The sequence below is a fragment of the Mus musculus genome, chromosome 14 (genome assembly GCF_000001635.26).
Source record: "Mus musculus strain C57BL/6J chromosome 14, GRCm38.p6 C57BL/6J".
Classification (NCBI taxonomy): domain Eukaryota; kingdom Metazoa; phylum Chordata; class Mammalia; order Rodentia; family Muridae; genus Mus; species Mus musculus.
In genome coordinates, this window is record NC_000080.6 from 11814546 (window position 1) to 11829887 (window position 15342).

General features: G+C 45.9%; 1 protein-coding gene across 2 annotated transcripts in view; it reads left to right on the plus strand.

Moving 5' to 3' along the window:
- Positions 1 to 15342, plus strand: part of Ptprg (protein tyrosine phosphatase, receptor type, G) — a 688602-nt gene that overhangs the window by 261106 nt on the left and 412154 nt on the right. The gene's annotated exons all lie outside the window — the stretch shown is intronic.

Genomic DNA, 15342 nt, shown 5'->3' on the forward strand with positions numbered 1-15342 from the left:
AGCCCAAGCTGGTATGCAGGGATTTTGGGCCTGCACGCTGCACACATCAGTGGGTTTCTTTTTCTATTTATTTATTTCATGAGTGCACTGTTGCTAGTGTGTCTGACCCACCAGAAAGGAGCATTGGATCCCTTCACAGATGGTTTGAGCCAAATCGAACTCGGGACTACTTAGAAGAACAGTTAGTACTTGTCTTAGTCAGGGTTTCTATTCCTGCACAAACATCATGACCAAGAAGTAAGTTGGGGAGGAAAGGGTTTATTCGGCTTACACTTCCATACTGCTGTTCATCACCAAAGGAAGTCAGGACTGGAACTCAAGCAGGTCAGGAAGCAGGAGCTGATGCAGAGGCCATGGAGGGATGTTCTTTACTGGCTTGCTTCCCCTGGCTTGCTCAGCCTGCTCTCTTACAGAACCCAAGACTACCAGACCAGAGATGGTCCCACCCACAAGGGGCTCTCCCCCTTGATCACTAATTGAGGAAATGCCTTACAGCTGGATCTCATGGAGGCATTTCCTCAATTGAAGCTCCTTTCTCTGTGATAACTCCAGCTGTGTCACGTTGACACAAAACTAGCCAGTACAGCACTCTTAACCGCCGAGCCATCTCTCCAGCTCCATCAGTGGTTTTCAAACGACTGAATGCTGAGGCTATTGGCTGTGTAGCACAATATTTCTAATAGGCTGTTGGCAGTTTGTTCTCATGTGCCTGACTTACATTGTGGATGGATCCTCCAGTCCCTGGATTGTCGGGCCTTAGGTGACTGTAGGCTCAGCTGTCACCTTCCATGCACCTGGCTTGCAGGCCTTCCCTGGCACAGGCTTGGCCAGTAAGGACTGTCACTGGTGTTTCCTGAGTTCTAGAGGACTTTGCCTCATAGACTGTGATAGTTTCTAATTCTGGGTGCTAGGGGAGCCCTTTTGTAAATTGCCGTGAGAAGGTAACTGTCATGTGGCTTCTCTCAGCAAGGCTGATCTATGCTGAAGTGAGTTGTTTCAGGTGTGTGACACAGGCCTGGTTGTAGGGGGAAAGATGGCCATGACTAAAGCACAGATGGCTGTGTGGTGAAGGCTGTTTATTAAAGTCATCCTATGCTTAGCAAGACCTGCTGTGGCACGCCTTTAATCCAAGCACTATGGAGGCAGAGGCCAGGGGATCTCTGTGAGTTTGACAACAGCCTGGCATATGTACATAATAATTTCCAGGATAGCCAGGGCTATGTAGAAAGACCCTGTCTTTAAAAAAAAAAAAATTAAGAATTTCCTCCAAAGTACCATGTCCAAGTTCCTTGTGTAACGAAGCATCTGTACTTACGGGAGCCCCGCATCTAGAAAAGCCTGCTTGGGAGCACTGTCAATAGCGGAATGCAGGGCTTCCTGGGAATGCGAGTCTGGCTAGTTTGCAGGACCATGCTCATGCAGAGCATACATAGTACACACACATATAATTTAGAGGTCACCTGATAAAGGAAATGAACCAAAAAGTTAATCTTGGGCTAGGAGCATACCTTTGTAGTAGAGCACATGTACTGTGTGTGAGGAGGCCTTGTGTTCAGCTCCTAAAGAAAAGAGCAATCAAGCTAATTCCTCTGCCTCTTCTATTCTATTCTCTATATCATCTCTCTATTGCATTTTAAAACACTAATGTCATTGAAGTCTATGTATATATTTATATATATACACATATATGCACACATACAAATATTATATATCTGGCATATATGCACACGGTTACACACACATGCACATGTGATCACATTCATGCATATACTTTTTGTACTTGGCTTAGTATGTTGCTAGTGTGTTTGACTTATGGAGATGCTAATGCCTCAGAAAAGGTCATATCCTGAAAGGAGAATGTCTGAACATCGGAAATGTAAACCAGGTCCTGTATTGTCACTTGAAGATCTGCGTGTTTGACCTGTGCTCTAGAATGCACTGAGTTAGTGCTTCAGGGAAAGAGAGAGGGACAGTGTCTGGTATGGTTTCCACGTGAGGCTCTACTGCTACACTTAAGGTTAAAAGTCCTCCCTGTTTTATTATTATGTTTTTTGTTGTTGTTGACCACATCACAGCAATTATACTGTGTTTTTGGTCAGCCTGGAAGGCTGTTACATCACAGTGAGAAGGAGTCTTTTCGGAGATGACTGTGGTTTGGTTATTTCCCCTATGCCATTTTAGATAGTCAGCTTGGTTAGGAGCCGTTTGTGTTGGACACCAAGCCTTTCCTTGGCTATCCAAACCCTATCTACTTTGCAGATCTTTAAAGGGGCCACAACTTAGCTGTGGGGTTGCCTCTGTTGGCCTTAAGCCTTGAGCCCCTTTTAGCGAGAGGATGGGAAGCCCTCACAGCTGCACACAGACACTGTCTCTTCTCTGTCTTCTTTTCCTGAAGAATTTAATCAGTTATGAAGCCACTTCCCTCAGAAGCTTGGATTATATTCTCCTCTTTGCAGCTTACACCTTCAGCATTTGGTAATTAGCCCCACTCTTCAATCATGGTATAGAGATTTCCCATACTGTTTCCTTTTGCCATGGCTGGGTTCTCCCCCAAATCCGGTAATTCTTCAGCTTGCAGACTAGAATTCTGTGGAGCTGTGGATTCTTTTTGACTTTTACATTTCAATGTCTTGGCCTTCCATGAACAACTTCAAAATGTAGTTTGAAGAATTAGTAGTAATAGATTTTGGAACTCCATGTGAATGCAGACTTTTGGGTCTATCATGCTTTCTGCGGGGATATAATGTACAGTCGAGCAGACATTTTTCCAGTACAGCAGATCTGTACTTGTAGCTTGCCTGCTCTCTTCTTCACTTAGCATAGCTCGTGTTCCCAGTTTGATTGTGTACTATACCTCCTATCCCGAGAATTGCTGCCACGGAAGCCCTCTGGACTATTTGAATACTCCCTTCCTGGATATCTGGAGATGGGGAATAGAGACACACAGTTTGAGCTGGGGACCAGAGGCTGGTGGGTGTGGGGTGGGGTGGGGTGGGGTGGTGTGGGGTGGTGTGGGGGTGGTGTGGAGTGGGTGTGGGGTGGGATGGGGTGGGGTGGGGTGGGGTGGGGTTGTGCCGAGGAGGCAGATTGTTATCGCTAATGCATTGGGGCGGATCAGTGCCTCTGTGTCTTTCTGTGCACATACTTCTCTCTCCACCCCTAGAATCCATCCCTGTTGCTATTCTTCCTTCATCATGCCTCTTTCACTGTGTCATGTAGCCCCATCCCTAAGACCTAATATTAACTCATTATAAAATACACCTAACAGAAAATTTACCTTTCAAACTACATATTTCAAAATCTTAGAAATATAGTTTAGTTCTTCTGACCATCTAGGCTCCATCCCTTCTGTCAGCTGGTATGGAAACCTGATACCCACTGAGCCCTTGTTCTCAGTTCACCATGTCTCTCAGACTTTTTTCCCTCAACAGGGTTTTGTTTTGTTTTGTTGTTGTTGTTGTTGTTGTTTTTTGCTAGATAGCCTAAGCTAGCCTCAAACTTGTTGCAGTCCTCCTGTCTCTCATTACTGAGTGCTGGGATTATGGTGTGTCCAGCCACTCTTGATAGGTTAAGATAGAGAACTTACTAGCTAGGTATTTTTAAAAAAAATAGATGGTAAGAATTTTTTTTTTTTTTTGAGCCTATACTGTGAGAACAATCTGACAGGAACCCTGGCAGGGCACCTCCCATTTTCCGCTTGCTAGCAGCCTCCTTCCTAAGGTCCAGCCCTGGGACAGAACATGAGGTCTCTCCATCTTTTGCCTGAGTAAGGATGCACTCAAGGTCTTTAGTTCATTTCCTGACTGTTTCTCACTGTGGGATTAAAGGCTGCCCTCCGCTGTTATGTTATCAATATGTACCCAGGTTCTTATAGAGAGCTCTAATCATTCGCTCATAGCTCTGTAAAGGATCTGCAGTGTTGAGAGCCTATAAATTACTCAATCGTGGCTGCTCTTGGTTGCCCATTGACCATTTAGCAATTAATCTAGAGAAATTCCCATGGTGGTAACTGAACAGGTAGAATTAATCCCCTTTGTATGTGAGGGCAATGAGCCACACAGAGTAAATCATTTATTGTAAGTCACAGAAACAGCCTTCTTTTGTCGCACTGTCACTCAAACTGACATCTTCCAAGTTAGTTCCATGTGAATCCAATTCCAGCATGTTTTTCTCTGTGTGTTGTTCCTATGTTTTCGCAGATAAACACCCCTCCTGGATTTTTGGCTATTTTTTCCCCTGATAAGTTCCCATCTGACTCCCCCGATTCTTGCGTGTGCCTAATCGTTTTTCTTTACTCTGTTGACTTACTCTCAGGTATTTAGTATTTGATACTTCCACACTTGAGGCATATAAACTGTGTTATGGGCTGGAGATATGTGTGGCCCCGGGGAGGTAGAGAGTTTGCCATCCTTGCAGAGGATCCAAGTTTCGTCCCAGCACCCAGGTTGGGTGGCTCACAAGAGCCTATCCAGTTTTAGTTTAGAGCAATGGCTCTCAATCTTCTTAACGCTGCGACCCTTTAATCCAGTTCCTCAGGTTGTGCTGATCTCCAACCATACAATTATTTTTGTTGCTACTTCACAACTGTAATTTTGCTATTGTTGTGAATCATAATGTAAATATTTGATATGCAGAATGCTCTTAGTCCGCCCCTGTGGAAGGGTCATTCTACTCCCAAACAGATTTCGACCCACAGGTTGAGAAGCCCTGCTTTAGAGGATCTGATACTTTGACCTCTGTGGGCACTTCTAATTTTGTTCATAAAACACCCCAGATAAACACACACAAATACATAGTTAAAAATTAAAAAACAACACTATTACTTCAGAAATGTCAGATTATACGTTCTTCTTTAGAACATAGAATCTTTAAGATTCGAAGGTCCTTTTAAGATCTGTCAGTGGGTATTTGAATCAAGCATAGGCAGAGAGTGTGAGTGGTGAACTTGAGTTCATACAGCCCTCCAGTGGCCAAGATATGACTGCTGAATCCATGTGCCATTCTGGATGTCAGGTATATAATATCTCCTTTGGCAAACCTCATCCATTGATGGTGGCTGTCTGGAGGATTATGAGATAGTAGTTCTGATTAATAACATCAGCCAAATATACACCAGACACCCACATTGTAAGGCAATGTAAAAGTTGTCCTTTCTATAGAGCACTGAGAAAACAATTGACATGTCCATGTCCACGTGCCTTAGTCCCTTGATTATATGTCCTTTTGCCTATAAGTACTGTGTTGGTTACATGCTTATGTGGTGGCTTATGTGCTCAGGGTGACCTTAGTCCCAGCATACAATGTGATAGTGATGGTTCTTGGATGTAGGTAGAATATTATTTCAGAATTTTAAGAGTCAACCTGCAGACCTCACACAAGGTCAAGCAAAGGCTCATGTTAGTCTGAGGTCGGTCGTTATTTGCTTTAATTTTAACTGTTGAAATACTGATATACTTCTATTGTTTGATCCCGGCTCACTGTTTTCCTTTTGGATATTGGGCTTTTGAAATTGGGATTCATTTTATTTTCGAATCAAACTTAGTTTTCTTGAACTCTGGGATAAATGTCATAAGTCTGGCTGAACTAGGCTATCAACCAGGACAATGAACATCAGAGCTAGAAAAATCTGTTACGGGAGAACTGACCTGTAGTCTCTATCCAGCGGGCGCATCTCCCTCTTCCAGTCTGTAGTTCCAACATCAGCCACCGAAAATTTCCATACGATATATCCAACCCCCACCTCCCCCGCAGGCAAACTCCTCCCTGCCTGAGCGTTACCCATTCAGATGGGTCCCTGTTTTCAGTAGATTAGAATGGCCGCATTACTAGCTTCTTTTTTGTGGCCCATTTGTGTTCTGGGTGCTGAAAAGCAGCAGGAGACCATGAGGGGAGCTATGGATGCTCTTGCTGTTGGGAGGGCAGCTTTTTTTCCACTGTAGAACGGGGCAGGAAAACCACAAATGCAGAAGCCCATATTACAATAAGTGGCACCCCTCTACTGGTAGCCCAGTTCAAAATGCAGACAGCAAAGGGTTTTGTGGCTGGGTGTTTCTGTTCATTTTAAAGTATATCATTATCAATTCCTTTCTGTCTTATTTCTACTCAATGGATTGACTGTTCCACGGTGCTTGTAAAGCCAATTTCATTCTTTAAAAGAAGACAATTTTGGCATTCAGTTTACAAAGCAAGCATGTGACCAACATAGTGGTTATGATGGAAATATCATACAATCAAGGGATTAAGGCAAGCGAACTTAGACATGTGAATTATTTTTCAGTGCTCTATAAAGAAGATAGTTTTTATGCGACTTTAGATTGTAGGTACTTGGGGTCTATTTGTTTGAACAGGCAAATGGGCGTTCATTCCCTGCTGGTACTGTAATTATGAAGCACACTAGAGTAACATGTGACTGCTCTAGAAAATGGGTCAGAAGATGCCCATTTTAGGGTAGGGCGGGATTGAAATCTTAGCAGCTCTCAGCCCCTTTTCCTAGTAATGACTCTCCAACTTTTAATTCTGATGCTTTCGTGTATGTTTAGGGAAAGACTGTAAATTAACATTTAAGGTTTATAAACACAGTGCTTATATCTAGCATGCTAGAATAGATCATTACAAATACTTTTACCAAACTCTATACTCAGCAATTTAGCAGTAAACGTTGTCTTCCTTTCCTCCTGCTATGCAGGACATGAATTGCCTATGTAGAGACCAGCAAATTTAGGATTGGGTTTTTTTTATTTTTCTTGCCCTGTCTCTTGATGGCCTCAGAAATGATTCAAGTACAGTGAAGGTTAATCCGTGAGATTCTTGAGAAGAGTGAGAGCGTTCCTTTTCAGAATCAGGCAGTTGCAATCGTACATTAATGTTAATGCTTTTCTGAGCATATAAAGATTGTGGGTTCCTTATCACTGAATACCATTGACTATTTGTTACATTTGTGCTCAGTAGCAGACAGAGAGTCTCCTGGTCACAGCCCATGTCTAACATGTAATGGATTTTCTAGATCACAGTACATGCTTGGCAGATAGTCATATAGCTATTTGAGTTTGTTAGTCCTTGATGAAAAGTTGGTTTTTGCTTGTTTGTTTTTTCTTGTCTTCATCTACTCTCAATGTGGTGAGGAGACTGAGCCATTCATTATCCACTGTTTTCTCTATAATTTAGAAAGCCAGAAAGAAGACTGACTGATTCCAGTCTGTATAGCAAGCTCTAAAATAATGTGCCATTGCTTAGTTGTTTTAATAAAGGTGCTGAGAGAAAAGAAATTAATTCATTCTGGTGAAAAGCCTGGATGAAGTTGGCTGTGGATGTTGGGTTGTCCTTAAGAAAGAGCACTGGACTACAAGCAAATCTTTCCCTTTAATTCTCAAATGTGCTATTTCAACCATGGATCCCATCTTAGTTTCAGGTGGTCTTTCTAGCTGGCACAGGCTTTACATCTGATCCTGTTTCTGCCCCCCCCCCCTCCCCAAAAACTATTGGGTGACAAAAGACGGTTCAGTGGTGATGCCCAGGTGGAGAAGGCAGGTGACTTTCAAAATTGATAGTTTTGAGATTTAAGTCCAAGAGGTCCCTTGTCCACGTCTCTCACGTGTGTGTAAGCAATGTCTTAGTTATGTTCTGTACAGTTTGTCAACATCCCCTGACTGTTTTAACATCTGTAGCATATCACCCTTTCATAACAGCCTCCCCCCCACCCCCATCACTGTTGCAGAACCATAGGAACTTCTACTCTTTCTTCACTTATGAACTCTTATCATTTGGGGGAAATAACATTAATAGGGATTGCACAGTAATATACTGTTTGTGACTCCCCCCCCCCCCCATTTCAATTTCCTGGAGAAAATCATCCAACTTGATCAAACTTAGCAATAGCTTGCTCCCTTCCTTCCTTCCTTCTCTTTTCTTTTTGTTTTTGTTTTTCTTTTTTCTGAGACAGGATTTCTCTCTGTAGCCATCTTGGCAGTCCTGGAACTCACAAGCTGGCCTTGAACTCAGAAAGGTCCATCTGCCTCTGTCTCCTGAGTGCTGGGAGTAAAGGTGTATGCCACCTAATTGGTGTCTTTTTTAAAACAAAACAAAACAAAACATTCTTAAGAAGATGTTTTAAGAATTACCCTATAATATGTAGGCTTCAGAGACACTGGGTAAAGGCTGCATGCTTATAGTATTTACTCTGAATTTCTCTCCCCTCTCCCCTCTCTGCTTGCTCTCTCTCTCTCTCTGTGTGTGTGTGTGTGTGTGTGTGTGTGTGAGAGAGAGAGAGAGAGAGAGAGAGAGAGAGAGAGAGAGAGAGAGAGAGAGAGAGAAAGGGAGGGAGGGAGGAAATGGTTCAGGCAGCCCTGCTGAAAACCAGGCAGAAAACAAAAATCCTGTGAAGAGACTGATCAAAGCTGCTCTAAATGCTGCCTGACTTTTACTGTCTTGCTGTTGGCTGGTAGTAGAACCCAGTCCTTTGTCATCAAAGCCTTGGAGAACTGCTCCATGTAACGGGAGATGAAGCAGGGGTATAGAAGAGGCTTGCCTTTCTTGTCGTGGGTGTGCAAGGTATTTTTCCTCTGCTATTGGCAAAGTAATTTGCAGCTCCAGGTGAGCCCAAATCAGTCACAGTGGTTCTCTGGGGCCTGGTAGGGAGGCCTAGAATCCTGTTAATTAGTCACACATGGAGATGGAGGCCTGTGTTGGCATACTCTCTAAAAGCGGAGTTTCTCCTGGTGGCCTGGGCACGTTTCTCAGCAGTCATTGCTATGGCAGGCTGTTAGTGTTGCTGATGCCCGTGGGTTTTATTGCACTATTTAAATTTTCTGCCATGTGTCTGTGGTAGGTGTGCACTGCTGTTTCATTGATTCAGTCTGGGTTGTAAAATTAAATTAAAAGAACCTTATGGGGTAGAGTAATGATAGAGTCAGGGCAGAGCAGACGGGTCAAAGTTCTTTTCCTCTTTAGGTGTTTCTCCCAGTCCTGAATATGAGGCACTGAGAACAGCAGCCTCCCTTAGGCTTTGGCCCAGGAGTCACCACTGAGCTGAGACAACTGTTACCTATCGATTCCCAGAGAGCAGCAGAGGACAGTCCCATTGCCTGTCTGATTTTGCTTTCTTCTCCACTTGTAAAAGTTGATTTTGGGGCTTCCCTTGTGTTTCCTTTACTTCTGTCTGAGGCCAGCCCATTTCATGCTAAGTTTCTTTCTAATACACAGCTTTGGAGAGAGAACATAGACGGTGCTGTTGCCCAGAACCCCTCACACAGACACAGCAGCTGCCTGACAAATGCGGGAGCCAATTGAACATATTATTGGGTTTATTCCTAGAGCCAAGCACAGTCGGCTTCCCTTCTCTTCCCTCTGCTCTTCTCCTTCCCCTCCCCACCTTCTGTGTGTGTGTGTGTGTGTGTGTGTGTGTGTGTGTGTGGTGGGGTGGATAGTGTGTGTGGGTGTGTGCACGTGTGCAATGTGTCGTTGCTGGTATGAGGGCCCCTGTGGAGGCCAGAGGTTGAATCTGGGTGTTCGCTTCAGTCATTGATTCTTGAGGCTGGATCTACCATGGAACCTGAGGCTGACAGTTTGAGCTAGTCTGACTGGTCTGGAAGCCCCCTGGGTCCTCCAACCATCTCGCTCTCCAGCACTGGAATTGCAAGTCTGAGACCCCACTCTTGGGGTTTGGAAGGAGCTCAGATCCTCATGCTTCTGCAGCCACCGCCCATTGAGCCACCTCTTGTCCCGCAGTCACTTTTCTGTATCCTTCTCTTCCGTCAGAGCCTGCTTCCCAACTGGGATCCTAAAGGACCACTTTTTTTTTTTTTTTTTTTTTTTTTTTTTTTGTAGAATCGACCCAGCTAGTGGTGCTTAAAGCAGGGTAGATGAACTGAAATGTGATCATTGCTCCTGCTCCCCACAGGCTTGGTTTGGCATTTCCCAACCTGATAATTCTGTCTTCTCGCTGGCATAGTCGCTGCAGTGTGCATTTTAAGTGTTCTGAGAGAATTAAGGCAAATCCTAGGGGAATCAGGAACCAGAGACATTGGCTTGTCACTTGATCTTTCTCTAATCAACTCTCCAGAGCAGCTCTGCATGGTGAACCGAGTCCGCTTCGGCCTTTAATTTCTCACCCTCCACTGTAATAATCTGGCTGCATTTGCCATCTTTAAGTCCGGTTCACCAGCCACCTGGCACAGTCAAATATCCCAGGCATGTTAAGGTTTCCACTTCGGCATCTGTGTTCTGGAAATTGAGAGCAGGCCTGGACTTAGGAGTACGTATGCTGGAAAGAGGGCAGGAGGGACCACAGGTTCCATTGCCTCATGATGTGAACGCGTGACTTCTCATCTTACTAGATAGTTCTGCACATTTCTGTTGGAATGGTTCTACAAAAGCTCTGTCAGGGTATCGTGGTACCTTGAAGGCGCTCTGGGTCAGCATGCTTCTGTCATGGGCATTCAGTTGTTCTCTCTCTTCCGTGCTCTGAGACCATTTTATGTTTGCTCCCTCCAGTGCTAAGTGCTCGAGCAATTGGCTGCATCTGGTGTCTGGAAATTGAGGGCCATTTTCGCTGATTAGTGGGGAGGATGGTGCTTTTGTCCCAAGGCACACTGGGGTGTTGCACTGTGTATGTGGCCGGGAGACAAATGTCTTCGGTTTTTGTGGAGTCAGTATCAAATGGATTAGTGTCATTCTCAGCTCCATACACATCAAGCAAGCATAACCGTAATGCTAGTGATGGTGATTATAGCAACCTGTGGCCACTGTAGCCACTGTGGGGCCTCACAAACTTCCAGTGATTCACCAGAAATTCCATGAGGATTTTTTTTTCTACTTTATAACTGAAAAACTAAAAGGAGGAAGGCACCAGGGGCTTTCATCTACAAGATATGTCTCTAATAGTGAATTCATGATCTCAATCCTTCCTACAGGTAAAGTTAGTGTGGGCTGTGACTCATGCCCTAATGTCCTCTCAGCTGTGGAACGCAGAGGGTCAAGGTCACTGCCCGCTTACAGATGACCTTGGAACCTGGTCACAATCAAATCTTAGTCTTGGAAGTAATTCCTCCCTTACCCCACCCCGACAAAATAGGAGCAGCAGCCCACCTCCTAGCATGGGCAGGGCAGAGTCCACTTACCTCTCATCCAGGAGGTTCCTCCTCAGTGCTTGTGCAGTGTCTGCCATTGGATCCAGATTCTGGCATCGGCTGCCCCAGGAAGCACACTGCTCTCTCTGATAGAGTTGGCACTCTGATCAGCCCTGGAGGGCTCTGGGCATGGAATCCTCTTTATTTTCTGCTGGCTGAACCAATCCTCTACTAGAAAGGACTGAGCTACAGCAGTTGTTCAAAGCACCCTGACAGCTAATTATCATCCAGCAGACTGTTGCCATAACAGGTATGCATAGTGCAGTCAGTGCTGGGGCAGTGAGAGGAGTGGTCAGGCACCAGTGAGAGTGCAGTCAGTGAGAGTGCAGTCAGTGAGAGTACAGTCAGTGCTGGGGCAGTGAGAGGAGTGGTCAGGCACAGTGAGAGTGCAGTCAGTGCTGGGGCAGTGAGAAGAGTGGTCAGGCACCAGTGAGAATGCAGTCAGTGAGAGTGCAGTCAGTGAGAGTACAGTCAGTGCTGGGGCAGTGAGAGGAGTGGTCAGGCACAGTGAGAATGCAGTCAGTGAGAGTGCAGTCAGTGCTGGGGCAGTGAGAGGAGTGGTCAGGCACCAGTGAGAATGCAGTCAGTGAGAGTGCAGTCAGTGAGAGTACAGTCAGTGCTGGGGCAGTGAGAGGAGTGGTCAGGCACAGTGAGAATGCAGTCAGTGAGAGTGCAGTCAGTGCTGGGGCAGTGAGAGGAGTGGTCAGGCACCAGTGAGAATGCAGTCAGTGAGAGTGCAGTCAGTGAGAGTACAGTCAGTGCTGGGGCAGTGAGAGGAGTGGTCAGGCACAGTGAGAATGCAGTCAGTGAGAGTGCAGTCAGTGCTGGGGCAGTGAGAGGAGTGGTCAGGCACCAGTGAGAATGCAGTCAGTGAGAGTGCAGTCAGTGAGAGTACAGTCAGTGCTGGGGCAGTGAGAGGAGTGGTCAGGCACAGTGAGAATGCAGTCAGTGAGAGTGCAGTCAGTGCTGGGGCAGTGAGAGGGGTGGTCAGGCACCAGTGAGAATGCAGTCAGTGAGAGTGCAGTCAGTGAGAGTGCAGTCAGTGCTGGGGCAGTGAGAGGAGTGGTCAGGCACAGTGAGAATGCAGTCAGTGAGAGTGCAGTCAGTGCTGGGGCAGTGAGAGGAGTGGTCAGGCACCAGTGAGAATGCAGTCAGTGAGAGTGCAGTCAGTGCTGGGGCAGTGAGAGGAGTGGTCAGGCACCAGTGAGAATGCAGTCAGTGAGAGTGCAGTCAGTGCTGGGGCAGTGAGAGGAGTGGTCAGGCACCAGTGAGAATGCAGTCAGTGAGAGTGCAGTCAGTGCTGGGGCAGTGAGAGGAGTGGTCAGGCACCAGTGAGAATGCAGTCAGTGAGAGTGCAGTCAGTGCTGGGGCAGTGAGAGGAGTGGTCAGGCACAGTGAGAGTGCAGTCAGTGCTGGGGCAGTGAGAGGAGTGGTCAGGCACCAGTGAGAATGTCTGAGCTGAAGCAGAGTGGTCCCTCTGTGCAATGTGTGTCCTTTATCCCTGGTGGTCAACATTCATCTGTCAACCCTCTAGGCTGACTTAAATCCAATGACCATAACAGGGGTGTTGTTCACTTTTCGTCACTGTGACAGTACTTGACACGAGAAACTTAAAGGAGGAGTGGTTTATTTATGTTCCTGTTTCCAGAGGTTTCTGTCCCATAATCTGCTACCTCCTTCCGGGACTGTGGTAAATCAGAAACATCCTGGGGCAAAAGCTGCTTACCTCATGGTACCCAGGAAACAGAAAGCACCTAAGAGGAGGGGCCAGGGATCGACTCCAAAGGACACAGCATAGATACCCTCTCTCTCCAAAGAGGCTGTACTTCCTAACAGCCCATTCGTCTGTGTTTTCTTCAGTCGGTGACTCCAGTGAGGCAGTAAGTGCACCTTTGGCTCTGTCTCAGGCTGGAGACCAAACCTCCCACACCTGAGTTTTGGAGCAAGCTTTTCCATATGATTAAAGATCATATCCTTATATCTAAGTATCACTAGATTGTTGACTACTACCTGTCTAACAGCTGTGTGCCTTTGTCTCTTCCACGAGGCAGGTGAAATGCTTTTTATTTTGTCCCTAGTAACATAATATTCCACTTGCAAGTGACCATGATAGTTTTTTTTTTCTGCCAAGAGCATAAGGTAGATGGTGCTGGATGCTACAAGACCTCTGTCCCTTCCATACAGACTAATATAAAGCTGGGCTGCAGGTCATGTCTTCATTCTACAACACCTGGTGGGGGTGGAGTCAGGAGTGAGAAGTAGTCCTGGCTGCTTCTGGGGCAGCTGCCTTGTTGTGACTTGGGAATCGGCTGGGCTTTTCTTCCCACAGAGGAATGTTTGCAGTGAAAGTGGGACCTTGAAAACTAGGGCCCAAGTTCACAGGAGGATCCCACTAGAGTTTCAGGGCTTCCCAGTGCTTGCCTGGGGAAACATCGTTCTTCCAGCCAGGCCTCCTCTCTCAGCATGCTGCTTATGTTTGGAAAGAGATCTGGACCAGATACCCGCCTGGCCTGAAAGGTTCCCTCTGGAGATGAGCAGGGTTTCATGTTACCATGCTCCATTAGCAGCGGGTTTTGATGGCAGCCCCTTAGGTTGCCAGGCATGGCCACTTACCCCCTGCTCTCCAGAGCTCACAGCCTTCCTTCATGGCCATGGGGCACACCAGCAGGCCGTGTTGAGCAACTTGGTTGTCTGAAGTAAGAATGGTTAAATGGGTAATTGATGGAAGCAGAAAGCCAAGGGAAGTCTTTGCCTGCTGGGTAACTGTGAGTAGCTGCAGCTGATAGCCTTTTCAGGGGGCATGTTTCCCTTCTTTGTTTAAAATAACTGCTCATTAATTTGTCTTTTGGGGTTTTTTTATATGAATTATACCCTAAGCTTTCTAAATCTTAATATTACTACCATTCTTTCATGACTCATCATGATATTAAAAATGGAGGAATTGGGAGTTCAATGGAGTGAAATGAAGGCCCCATAAACACACACTCACAGAGTTTGATAACTGGCAGAAACTAGTCTTAGAGCAGGTCCTGATGACTTTTTAAAGGAATTCCAAGGTCAGATAAGGGACTAACCAAGTACTTCTAGAACAACTCAGACCTTCCTGGTCGCTTTGCCAGGTTCCTGCTGAGCCGGGATGTGAACTCTGGAAGTCTGTGTGCATTGGCTACTCTCTCCCAGGGAGGCTACACACTCAGAGCCTTTCCTGGGCATCTGGAGTGGTAGGTGCAACACAAATGATGACCCATTTTAAGGTTAGCCACATCCCAGGAGTTCCCCTTATCGGGTGAACATTATGCAGGTCAAGGGAGGGGCATGTTTTTGACTGAGTGTTGAGCCATGCTTTTACAACATTAAACATTTCATTCTTATCTTCCTCACCCACTCGCTTATTTACTGAGACAGGTAAATAAGCTGGCTTCAAACTTGCTCAGTTGCTGAATTCTTAACCCTCTTTTTGAAAAATAATTTACTATTTTTTCAAAATTATATATATGTATATGTGTTTTTGCTTGTGTGTATGTCTATACAGTATGTGTGTGCAGTGCCCTTAGATTCCAGAAGAGGGTGTCAGATCTCTTGGGACTAGAGTTACAGATGATTGTGGGCCACCATGTGGGTGCTGGCAACCAGACTGTGAAAGGGCAGCTGGTGTTCCTCACCACTTAGCCATCTCTCCAGCTCCTCTGATCCTCCTGCCTCTACCTGCTGAGTGATAGGATTACAGGCATGTGCTGCTGCACAGCTGATCTTATGCAGTTCTGGGGCTCAAACCCTGGGCCTCCTGCCTGCTAGACAAGCACACTCCCTGAGGAAGCCTCGCCACATTCTAGCCTTCATTCACATGCAGCAGGTCACCCCCTGAGGAAGCCTCCCCATGCTCTGTGCCTTCATTCACATGCAGCAGATCTATTTAGAGCTGTTTCTTTAGGAAAACCACAGAGATCATAGTGCATAAGGCCACTTCACTGCCCCTTCCTACACACAGTTCCTTTTAAACTTTCAAGATAAGTCTCAAATCATTGCATCCTGGAAGCACCCTGGCCTCCTGACTCCCCTGGTCATCTGCCCTTTTATTCTCTCCATTTTCTGTTCACTTCATTCTATGTGTTTGCTTTCAAAGGTTTTATTTGGGCAAAGTGAACACCTTCGGCTTATGGAATTGCCTTGAGGCCAATTTGTTGCAGAAAATTGTTTGGAAAAGACTGTGCGTATGAGA